The sequence below is a fragment of the Pimephales promelas genome, chromosome 8 (genome assembly GCF_988280905.1).
Source record: "Pimephales promelas chromosome 8, fPimPro1.hap1.1, whole genome shotgun sequence".
NCBI classification, from domain to species: Eukaryota; Metazoa; Chordata; class Actinopteri; order Cypriniformes; family Leuciscidae; genus Pimephales; species Pimephales promelas.
Window position 1 is genome coordinate 16,702,574 of NC_142776.1, and position 11,644 is coordinate 16,714,217.

At 42.3% G+C, this 11,644-nt stretch overlaps 2 long non-coding RNA genes across 2 annotated transcripts; both read left to right on the plus strand.

The window, feature by feature from the left end:
* The first annotated feature begins 4,314 nt into the window (after positions 1-4,314).
* On the plus strand, positions 4,315-10,710 carry LOC120490215 (uncharacterized). Its single transcript, XR_016169471.1, has 3 exons — positions 4,315-5,104; positions 10,047-10,121; positions 10,206-10,710. It is a non-coding gene; the product is annotated as an uncharacterized LOC120490215 (long non-coding RNA).
* LOC148977698 (uncharacterized) lies at positions 5,114-8,435 on the plus strand. Its single transcript, XR_016169472.1, has 2 exons — positions 5,114-7,892; positions 8,058-8,435. It is a non-coding gene; the product is annotated as an uncharacterized LOC148977698 (long non-coding RNA).
* Positions 10,711-11,644: the final 934 nt, after the last annotated feature.

Sequence of the window (11,644 nt, forward strand, 5' to 3'; positions counted from 1 at the left end):
CAGACATCAGTGGGGGGTGATTAGCTTCAGATACTCTCACCATCACATTTCCACATTAACACAGAGGATCAGCATCCGCCTCCATAACAAGCCTTTAATAATGACATACTCATTTCACAGGACCGCATCCCTCAGGCAGACCCTCTGTGTCCTTCTGGTAGACTCATGCTACTGGTATCAAATCCAGTTGATATCTGCACCGTAGTCAAATACAGGATAGCACATTCTATATGATGTGCATATTTGAAAGCAATTATGTGCACCTCACGCCACAAGCATTCTTATAGATTTTCTGAAGCTATTTTATCGAGAGAAAAATAGATCGATAGATTTGGATGGTTGTGTGTTTTTTTTTCTGGATCAGGGCACTGAAATGGCTGTGCTGAAGTCATTGTTATCACGACTGCTAGTGTGACTGGCTCTTTAAAACACACTGCCTGCAGCCCCATGCAATGAGCCACCCCCACAACACACTCACACACACACATGGTGGACACACATGCATGATGCACACGCACATCTGAAGTCATGGCACACACACACACTCCCGCTTTCAACCACACACACATTGAGTGTCACTATATCCCTGGAGCTGGAGATGGGGGGATGGGAGAAGTGATGGAGACAGAGCGAGCGATAGAGGGAGGGGTGGAGAGACAGACCGCCAGGCTTGTGGAGGGGAGTCGGTGGAATTTTGCAGGTTGCCGTGGAGAACAAGTCAATACTGTATTGAGCACTTTGCAGGCAGGAGGAAAGAAAGTGAGCAAAATGAGCTCTGAAGCAAAATGTGTGCATCAGAGTGTGTGGGGTCATGCACATCCCCATAATGTGCAGGTAACCCTCAAACAAAAGAACAATGGCACGATTTTAGTCAATTGTATGGCTGCGGAATATACTTTAAATCTGTTTAGAGTCAATGGAAAAAAAATCTGGATCACCATCAAAGTGATTTGTTTTTATATGATTTAAATGCACATGCAATCTCTGACACATCATGTGTACATTAGCATCTGGATTTGACATTCCATTCATGTTTTTTTAGTGTGATAGAATTCACATGAAATATACACAGTGAAAATCACTGAAGAAATGATATTTCATTGATTTGAAGTCCCTTCAAGCAGCCTGCCCAGCAAACAAATTTAGGTTCTGGGAACGTTAGTTTTTTGTTCCCAGAACGTTCCTAGAACTTTCCCTTAAGGTTAAGGGAACGTTCCCGGAACATTCTCCTTGCGTTATAAAAATATGGAACCTAAAAATAACCTACATGGAACGTTTCTATAACGTTCTTGTTTGGTTCCCAAAAAAATAACCTCATGGGACCATTCGGGAACGTTAGGGGAACATTCTGTGTTCACTGGATGGCTGTTTCGTCTGTGTACAAACCTTGCTAAATGTTTAAAAAATGAGAATCAGTTTAGTCACTGAAAAAAAAAAATAAATAAAAAAAAGTAAAAACACGATCTAAATGAACCGAAAATCAGGAATATAATTGAACTTCTCTGAATTAAGCTAAATATATTAGACTAACAAAATAAGTTTAAGGTCTAAATAAGGTAAAGAAATAGTTATTTGCACATTGCCACTGTTTAAAGTGTATTGAAAGGAGATAAAGGTTTTCAGATTAAATTTCAAGCATGTGATTGCAGCATATGCTAATAAGAAAATATTACTGTAAACCTTAGAACCTGCCATGACTTCATGTCTTTGGAACAATTCCTTCTTAACCCGCTGTAATCCTCTTCGTGCACCAGTGCCCACTACCTCTGTCATGCAAATCGCTGTTTTCCTCTCTTGCCTGTGGAACAAGGCCATTGATTGGAGTACCTTGGGCCTGGCTGCCTTCAAAGACTTCCTGTGGGGAGGCTAATTTGCCTTTTTGCATGTTAATGTAGTTGAGCCGGATAGAGAGAAAGAGGAACATATTTACTTTCAGTCAAAACTCATCAGCAGCCTGCCACAAATAATGATCCATCAGTAAAGTCTTGACTGGAGACGAGCAATTTTCCTATCAATTACATGCTGGATTATCATATTTCAGGAAAATGGCTAAACGTGAAATGCACAGTGGTTGCTTTTGGATACTTGAAAAACAAAACATGGTTACAGAGTAATGTCATGATTAATGAGAATGGTATTGTTAACGAAACCAAATGATCATAACCAAACTTCCTCTTTCTCCAGTAACTAAAAACTAAAGGTGCCTCAAATATCCCGTCGGATACTCAAGGAACCTAAAAACACAATTTAAGTGCCTCAAAGCTCTTTCTCATAGAGTTGGGGTTACTGGAGGAGCATTGACAATCTTAGCGGTTCTTGCTGGAACTTATGGGATCCTTGAAGCACTTTGTATTAAATTTCAGAGGTTCTGGAGGTACCTTTTCACTACCATGAGACCTCGAAGTGCTTTGGGGGAAATTAGAGGAACTTGAATGCTATAGAAGGGTTATTGTAAGATCTTTTAACATTTAAATGGTTCCTGGAAGATCTCTTATGTTAAAGTCAGCATCTGGAGGAACCTAATAGTTCTGTGAGTCCAGAATACAATTATTATCCTATAATAATACCATTATTAAAATAATAATAATAATAATATAATAATATATATATATATATAGCCTATATATATATATATATATTTCGAAAATTATATTTCTGATGCAGCTAGTATACATGCATTTAATTAGCATTTGCCTATTTTATTGATTCATTTAAAACTTAAACAACGACAAAAAATAGTAAGTATGTCTAATAATAATTATAATGATAATATATGAGAAGAATATGAGAAGAAGAAGAAGAAGAAGAAGAAGAAGAAGCAGGAAGAGAACAGTTTTATTCTGTAACGAAACTGCTGCTATTCATCTGCTGTTATCGCTTCAGTGAACCTCGCGCTGCTCGCGCGTCGCGCGCAACACAGATCAGCGGATCGTCGTCGGATTTGAAAGTAACGGCTCCTCTCATCAAAGCTTCAGCTGTTTGTTCGGCTCTCCGTTACAAGGTTTGTAAACTCGCCAAAGAAATTTAAATACTGAGTCTATTCACTATATATTCAAAACATACATATATAAACTAAAACACGCGTTCTTACAGAGTTTACCACTCGTTTATTGCACAGTAGCCTATGTGGTATGAAGGTTTGAGCCGCGACGCTAACTAATCTAACGTTAAAGAATTAATGAAAATCATTGACTTATTGTCTTAGATTGTTTTAGTCATTCACTTAAATGTATTCTGTACAACTGTGTCTTCAAATTGCTGAACGTATTAATAGCTAATTCCTGCTGTCGACTGTCGTCATTTGCGTTATGAATAACAAGTGGATAGGCGTTAAGGCCAATTTATACTTCTGCGTCGAGGGTACGCCGTAGTGTACGGCGTTGGCTACGCACGTAGGCGACGCCGTTGTGAGCATTTATACTTCTGCGTTCAGGTCTTGGTTGCTCTGCAGTACTGCTCCGAAACGCTAGTTGGCGGCGGAGAGTTTTAATGTTCCACTGTGTTTAGATTCCTCGCGGCTAGGTTACTACGAGTGAAAGAGAGCTGATCATGTTGGAATTGGAGCTTATTAAGGTGGAAAAACAGTTCACTTTAGTGAAATTACTAAAACTGAAAGGCAGAAATGAGAGAAGACTTCGGAGGAGATGAAACTTGTGGAAATCATAGACAGTGGTGGAAATGCGTGAGAAGGTACGTGCGGAAATGCGTAGGAGGAAATGCGATGCTACCAAGCCAACCAATCACCGATCTTGCGGTCCGCGTCGTCGCGACGTGTAGTTACATTTTTGAGGAGGTGCGCGTCAGGCGACGGCGAAGGGTACGCGGTATGGGACGCGTCTGTGCGTATGCTACGCCGTACCTACTGCGCGCACCCTACGCAGAAGTATAAATTGGCCTTTAGTTTGGTCTGTTTTTGTTTATTTAGCTGCTAGCCTACTACATGTGCCCTATTTCTTTCAAAAAACATTTTAAAGCCCTTTACTGGCCAATAATTATTATGTTGTGAATGGATATAATCAACTTTGTTCTTTTGTTTCCTCAGAAGAACCACTGCATTTCTAAAATCATCTGAACATTTCAGAGGCTACATTGAATTACAGGAGGAAGTTACCGGCACCACACTACAAGTACTTTATTACTATGAACTTTTCTGTGTGAATTTGTTTTGTTTGACTGTGTACTTGTGTTTTTTAATCAGTTATTCTATGAAAATATTCCTTCAGGCTCTTAAATCTCATTCATGTCACTGTCACGGGTGACAAAATCGCTCAGTAAACGGAACCTTCTTGAGAGTCCTGAGTTTCCTAGGGGAACGTATTGGGTGCAACACTCCACTACGGTTCCGGGTGTGATGAAAACATGCCCGTACTGATTAGCGCTAATGCATGGCAGGTGTGAGAGAGAGAGGAGCGGCGCTCACACAGGCTTCCTGTTTCATAAGCCACAATATAAAAGGAGCATTTAGAGAGTGTTTGCAGCGCGGTTGGTGGGTGTACAGTGTGTCAAGATTCCAAAGGGTTGACTCTGGGCAGTGCTGGATACAGGCTTCCTTGGAAAAATCGTTGGAGTGTGGAGATCGCCCATTCGAGTTTGCTGGGTCAGATTGATCGTTTGTGGGAAGACTGCTGGGCCGAGCTAGGGCTGGATCTGTGCTGTGGAAGGAGAGAGGAAAGATAAGTGAATTGTTTTCATCTTATGAACATTTGAACCACTTGAAGAGGATACAGTGAATGTGGATCTGACTGTTGGAGGAGCTATGTGTTTCAGAGTGTGATGAGGAGGAATTAAAAGTGAAAACCCTGTAAACGAGCGCAACGGCCGGAGTGGGGCCTCTGTCCAACCCTATCGTGTGAGTGAATTGCAGTGCTTTTGCCTTATTGATACACATTGATTTATTGCTGTGAAATTGAAGTGAACACAAGTGTGCTGTGTCTTTGTTGAGAAGTGGCCCCCATCCATGCTTACACGTTCGTGGAAGGTTATTATATCTGCCCCCGTCAGAAGCCCAGAGTGATACAGTGAACTGAAGAGAGAGTACTTTGTACTGTGAAGATCCCCACCTGTTCTACTTGCTGTTTGAGCCTAGAAGCATACAGCACCACTGGTAAAGTAACCTTATGACTCACTGTCTCCCTATTGTGAACTGAAGAGAGAGTACTGTGTACTGTGACTATCCTCACCTGTTCTACTTACTGTTTGAGCCCAGAAGTATACAGCAACGCTGATAAAGTAATCGTTTAACCCACTGTCGCCCTACTGTGAACTGAGGAGAGAATACTTTGTACTGTGAAGATCTCCACCTGTTCTACTTGCTGTTTGAGCCCAGAAGTATACAGCAACGCTGATAAAGTAATTGTTTAACCCACTGTCGCCCTACTGTGAACTGAGGAGAGAATACTTTGTACTGTGAAGATCTCCACCTGTTCTACTTGCTGTTTGAGCCCAGAAGCATACAGCACCACTGGTAAAGTAACTTTATGACTCACTGTCCCCCTATTGTGAACTGAAGAGAGAGTACTGTGTACTGTGACTATCCTCACCTGTTCTACTTACTGTTTGAGCCCAGAAGTATACAGCAACGCTGATAAAGTAATCGTTTAACCCACTGTCGCCCTACTGTGAACTGAGGAGAGAGTACTTTGTACTGTGAAGATCCACACCTGTTCTACTTGCTGTTTGAGCCCAGAAGCATACAGCACCACTGGTAAAGTAACCTTATGACTCACTGTCTCCCTATTGTGAACTGAAGAGAGAGTACTGTGTACTGTGAATATCCTCACCTGTTCTACTTACTGTTTGAGCCCAGAAGTATACAGCAATGCTGATAAAGTAATCGTTTAATCCACTGCTTCATTACCGTGCACCCACGAGAGTACCCTGTACTGTGAAGAATCCTTACCTGCCATACTTACCGTCTGAGTCTGGAAGTCTGCAGCACCGCTGGGGAAAAAAAGTAAGCTTTTAATCCACTGCTTTATTATCGTGCACCAACGAGAGTACTCTGTACTGTGAAGAATCCTTACCCGCCATACTTACTGTCTGAGTCTGGAAGTCTGCAGCACCGCTGGGGGAAAAGTAACCTTTTAATCCACTGTTTTATTATCGTGCACCAACGAGAGTACTCTGTACTGTGAAGAATCCTTACCCGCCATACTTACTGTCCGAGTCTGGAAGTCTGCAGCACCGCTGGGGGAAAAGTAAGCTTTTAATCCACTGCTTTATTATCGTGCACCAACGAGAGTACTCTGTACTGTGAAGAATCCTTACCTGCCATACTTACTGTCTGAGTCTGGAAGTCTGCAGCACCGCTGGGGGAAAAGTAAGCTTTTAATCCACTGCTTTATTATCGTGCACCAACGAGAGTACTCTGTACTGTGAAGAATCCTTACCCGCCATACTTACTGTCTGAGTCTGGAAGTCTGCAGCACCGCTGGGGAAGAGTAAGCTTCTAATCCACTGCTTCATTACTGTGCACCAACGAGAGTACTTTGTACCGTGAAGAATCCTTACCTGACATACTTTCTCTTGGGTCTGGAAGTCTGCAGCACCGCTGGGGAGAAGTAAGCTTCAACCCCCCTGCTCCATCATCATACATCGACGAGAGTCTCTTGAACTGTGAGAAACCTTTGGCTTAATAAAGATTGTTACTCCTTTGAAATTTATCTCTGTCTCCGGGTCCTCTGTTGTGTGCCTGTGGTGTCGGCTCCTCACGGTGGTGACTCGGTTAGAGGGGGGGGTGGTTGGTCACCCGAGCGTTCCTCCCCTCGACCTGTGACATCAAAAGTGGCGTAGTCGGCAGGATACACACCGTGAGTTGTAGCGGCCACAGGTACGCGATGGCGGACGAAGAGGTACCCATGGTAGGGTGGGCTGTGGTCCCGAGGGACCCCGAAGTTGAAGCCAGAGCGGCTCCGCCCTCGCCACCCCGACGACCTCAGTGGGATACCCAAGGACAGCCACTGGAGAGATATGGCAAATGGAATTGAGGAACGTCGGTTCTAGGGACTAGAACCGATTGGCAAGGGGGCATGTCACGGGTGACAAAATCGCTTGGCGATCGGAACCCTCCTCAGAGTCGCAAGTTCCCTAGGGGAACGGATTGTGTGCAACACACCACTGCAGTTCCGGGCGTGATGGAACCATGCCCGCACTGATTAGCGCTAATGCCCTGCAGGTGCGAGAGAGAGAGGAGCGGCACTCACACAGGTTTCCTGTTTGACGAGTCAAGATAAACAAGATAAAAGGAGACAGACAGGAGGGAGAAAAGGGCTCAGACGGGGGAAACACAGACGGGGAAGACACAGATGGAGGAGGCTCAGATGGAGGACCCACTGACAAGGAAGGGAAAGGGGAAAGGGAGAGACGCCCATTCAAGCTTGCTGGATCAGAGTGATTGTTTGTAGGAAGCCTGCTGGTCTGAGCTATCGACTGGATCTGTGCTGGGAAAGAAAAGAGCAAAGATAAGTGAACTGATTTTAACTTATGAACATTTAAACCGCTTGAAGAGGATACAGTGAGTGTGGATCTGACTGTTGGAGGAGCTATGTGTTTCAGAGTGTGTGGAGGAGGAATTGAAAGTGAAACCCCATGTAAAGTGAGCACAACAAACAGAGCGAGGCCTCTGATCAGCCCTACCGTGTGAGTGAATTGCAGTGCTTTTGCCTTATTAATACACATTGATTTTTGCCTGTGGAATTGAAGTGAACACGAGTGTGATGTGTCTTTGCTGAGAAGTAGCCCTATCCATGCTTACACGTTCGTGGAAGGATATTATATCTGCCCCCGTCAGAAGCCCAGAGTGATATAGTGAACTGAAGAGAGAGTACTGTGTACTGTGAGGATCCCCACCTGTTCTACTTGCTGTTTGAGCCCAGAAGCATACAGCACCACTGGTAAAGTAACCTTATGACTCACTGTCCCCCTATTGTGAACTGAAGAGAGAGTACTGTGTACTGTGACTATCCTCACCTGTTCTACTTACTGTTTGAGCCCAGAAGTATACAGCAACGCTGATAAAGTAATCGTTTAACCCACTGTCGCCCTACTGTGAACTAAAGAGAGAGAGAGAGTACCCTGTACTGTGAAGAATCCTTACCTGCCATAGTCTGGAAGTCTGCAGCACCGCTGGGGGAGAAGTAAGCTTTTAATCCACGGCTTCACTACCGTGCACTAACGAGAGTACCCTTTACTGTGAAGAATCCTTACCTGCCATACTTGCTGTATGAGTCTGGAAGTCTGCAGCACCGCTGGGGGAAAAGTAAGCTTTTAATCCACTGCTTCATTACTGTGCACCAACGAGAGTACCCTGTACTGTGAAGAATCCTTACCTGAGAAGTAAGCTGCAACCCCCTGCTCCATTATCATGCATTCATGAGAGTATTTTAAACCGTGAGAAACCCTTGGTTCAATAAAGATTGTTACTCCTTTGAAACTTATCTCTGTCTCTGTGGTCCTCTGTTGTGTGCCTGTGGTGTCGGCTCCTCACGGTGGTGACTCGGTTAGAGGGGGGGTGGTTGGTCACCCGAGCGTTCCTCCCCTCGACCTGTGACATCACTCAGAAAAATTACATCACCGATTTGGCTCCAATAATTCTATATACATTTTTTCTTATACAGTTCCTTAAAGGGGAAATGAAGCAGTGAATCAAGTTTACATGATTTACAAGATGGATTTCCAATATAATCAACAATTATATAAGAAATATTACAAATGTAAACATTTAGAAGAAAAAAAGAAAAAACTTTGCATCTTTCGCCGCCAGGGTGCCGCCATTGTGCAGTTGACGTCACGGAGTTGGTTGGCTCAAGTTTAACAGGCTCTGGGCATTGAAAATCGCGACATCAAACTGTGTTTACACCAGTGTTTTGACCGCAAACGACTAATGTTAGGTACAGTCATTAGACAAAAAGACGACGTCTAATGTTATATGTTGACAAACTGCACATAGAAACATTGTTCGCGATGTCTTGTCTGCCGTCATATTCCCGTCTCGTCAACACCATACAACGTTAAGTCACGTTGCTATGTAGAACAGCCGGTGGTGGTTTGGGGCGAAGAGCGGGTTTGCAACGCTAACTAACCAGGTGTCAGTGTGGCTGTTGTAGCGTTACTTCGATGCCCTCCGTGTCAGAGTCCATCTGTTGTCAAGAGGTTGATCGTGAGCATGTATTGCGTGGTCAATTCTGCATCACCGGCGCGCACGTTTACCATGCTGTGCCGGGAGGTAGACGTGTGGAAGCGGCGATGCTTTCCCTGAAGGATGTCAGAGCGGAGACACTTTTTCCTAGTATGTAGGCTGTAGCTACTAGCACTACCACTGCGAAAATATGGACGTTTCATTTCCCCTTTAACAAATAACGTTACATGCTAACTTACATGTTGACGAGACGGGAATATCTGACGGCAAACATCGCGAACAATGTTTCTATGTGCAGTTTGTCAACATATAACATGAGAAGTCGTCTTTTTGTCTAATGACTGTACTTAACATTAGTCGTTCGCGGTCAAAACACTGGTGTAAACACAGTTTGATGTCGCGATTTTCAGTGCCCAGAGCCTGTTAAACTTGAGCCAACCAACCCCATGACGTCAACTGCACAATGGCGGCACCCTGGTGGCGAAAGATACAAAGTTTTTTCCTTTTTTCTTCTAAATGTTTACATTTGTAATGTTTCTTATATAATTGTTGATTATATTGGAAATCCATCTTGTAAATCATTCAAACTTGATTCACTGCTTCATTTCCCCTTTAATCATTTGCATTTGCATATAAAAAAAAAATCGAAGTGTAGTCTTTTTAGACAAAAAAACAAAGGCTATTATATGGCTTCAGAAGACTTGCAACACAACTCATAACACATGAGTTGTGGACCAATTTTCAATTTAATTTTTCATATTTTTGTGATCTTTTCTGTGACATTTTTGGAGATTAACACAATATTTAAGCATTTTTACATAAATTGTTGCATTGAATTGAACTAAACAAGTGTACATAAGAATGGTTTCATGAATGATTTACACAGTTTTGTTCTGCTTGTCTCCTGCAGTGTAACTGAATGATGACTGGGGTTGCATTACGCCTGAGATCTGCTTTTGGGTTCCACCGACAGAAAGTCTAACAGGTTCGGAATGTCACAAGGAAATTATTTTCAGTTCACAACTATCACTTTAATAACACTGCTGACAGTAATTTTGGTTCTTTGCAGGCACCTCGGTAAGCTGAAATACAAGTTTGAACAAGAAAAATAATCCTCCTGTAGACCTGAAAATTATAGAAGTGCCTGGACCATCCACCAGTAAAGAGGAAAAACAAACGGAAAATTGTACTGTTCTAACTCGTTAACCTCACATGTCCCTTGTTAAGATTTTATTAATGATTGCATTTTATGTTTCAGCAAGTAAAGGTGCGGTCAAATTTGTGAAATTACACAGGCAAAAAAAGTCCATTGACACAACTTAACTTAATTTTTTTTTTTTTTTATTAATGTGATGTGTTTCCATGCATTTTGTTGAGATGTATACCCTTTTCTTGTATACCCTATTGTATATACTGTACATTGTTGATTATTCATGTTGCTTACAGTATGTATTATACTATTTGTTTGTGTATTCTATTCAGTGATATTAATCTATTACTAGCTTCTTTTCCCGAGTGCATGGAAGTGTATGTATTAAAATGGATCTAAAATTTAATAAACAATTCTTACCTTGTATTTGGTTCAGTTTGTTTATAATAATAGAAGTTAATGCTAACCATAGTAACAACATGAAATAATAAATAAATAAATAAATAAAAATTGGTTCCTGGAAGCACCCAAAGCGGTTCCATGCAGTGCCTAATATAAGAGTTCCTCAGGAAACCTGGGTGGTTCCTCAGAGAACTGTCCCTTTTTTTAAAGGGTTCCTAGAGGATCTACAGACGGTTCCGCCGGCGTGGCAAAGTGAAGAACCCCAAAAGGTTCCTCCAGGCACCTTTTCTTTTTACAGTGTGGAAGTAAATATGACTGCACATTTTCACTCTTTAAAAATGAATCCATCAGTTTTTCCCATTCATGTTAAATGGCACTGTGGGTTTTGAAAGCAAATTATTATTTATGAATGAAACTAATCTGATATGGACAACTAGTGCTGAATCAACAAAGATCCAGTCCAGATGCAGATTTTTTATGAATGGCTAAATGTTAACCTTCCTGGAGGTTAAATTTAATTGAACCTTTATTCCCAAGTTAGACAGGGAACTGATCCAACTTCAGTGAGTTTGCCAAAAATTTGTTCAGAATGGAAAGGTACACTTTATTTATTCCAGGGGGGATTAATACATCAGAATTTCCCCTGTGATGTTTACTGTAAGTCAGAAAGAGAGAGAAAGAGAGGTCCAAATGTGGTCCTGGGGTATATGACCCTGCCCTCTCTCACACACTCCCACACACTTGGTTGAGACTCTGTAATTAACCCACCAACCATCTCAAACAAAGACAAGAACAATCGCTACCGTCCAGATCACAGGACTCAAAACATCATTAAATCAGTCAGTGTTCGTTGTTGGTTTCACATGTGACTCTATACAAAAAGATTCCAGAGGTGCAAACCAAAGACCTGCGTCATAAATATGCGTGTTTAGGTATGTGACATTAATTGTATGCTC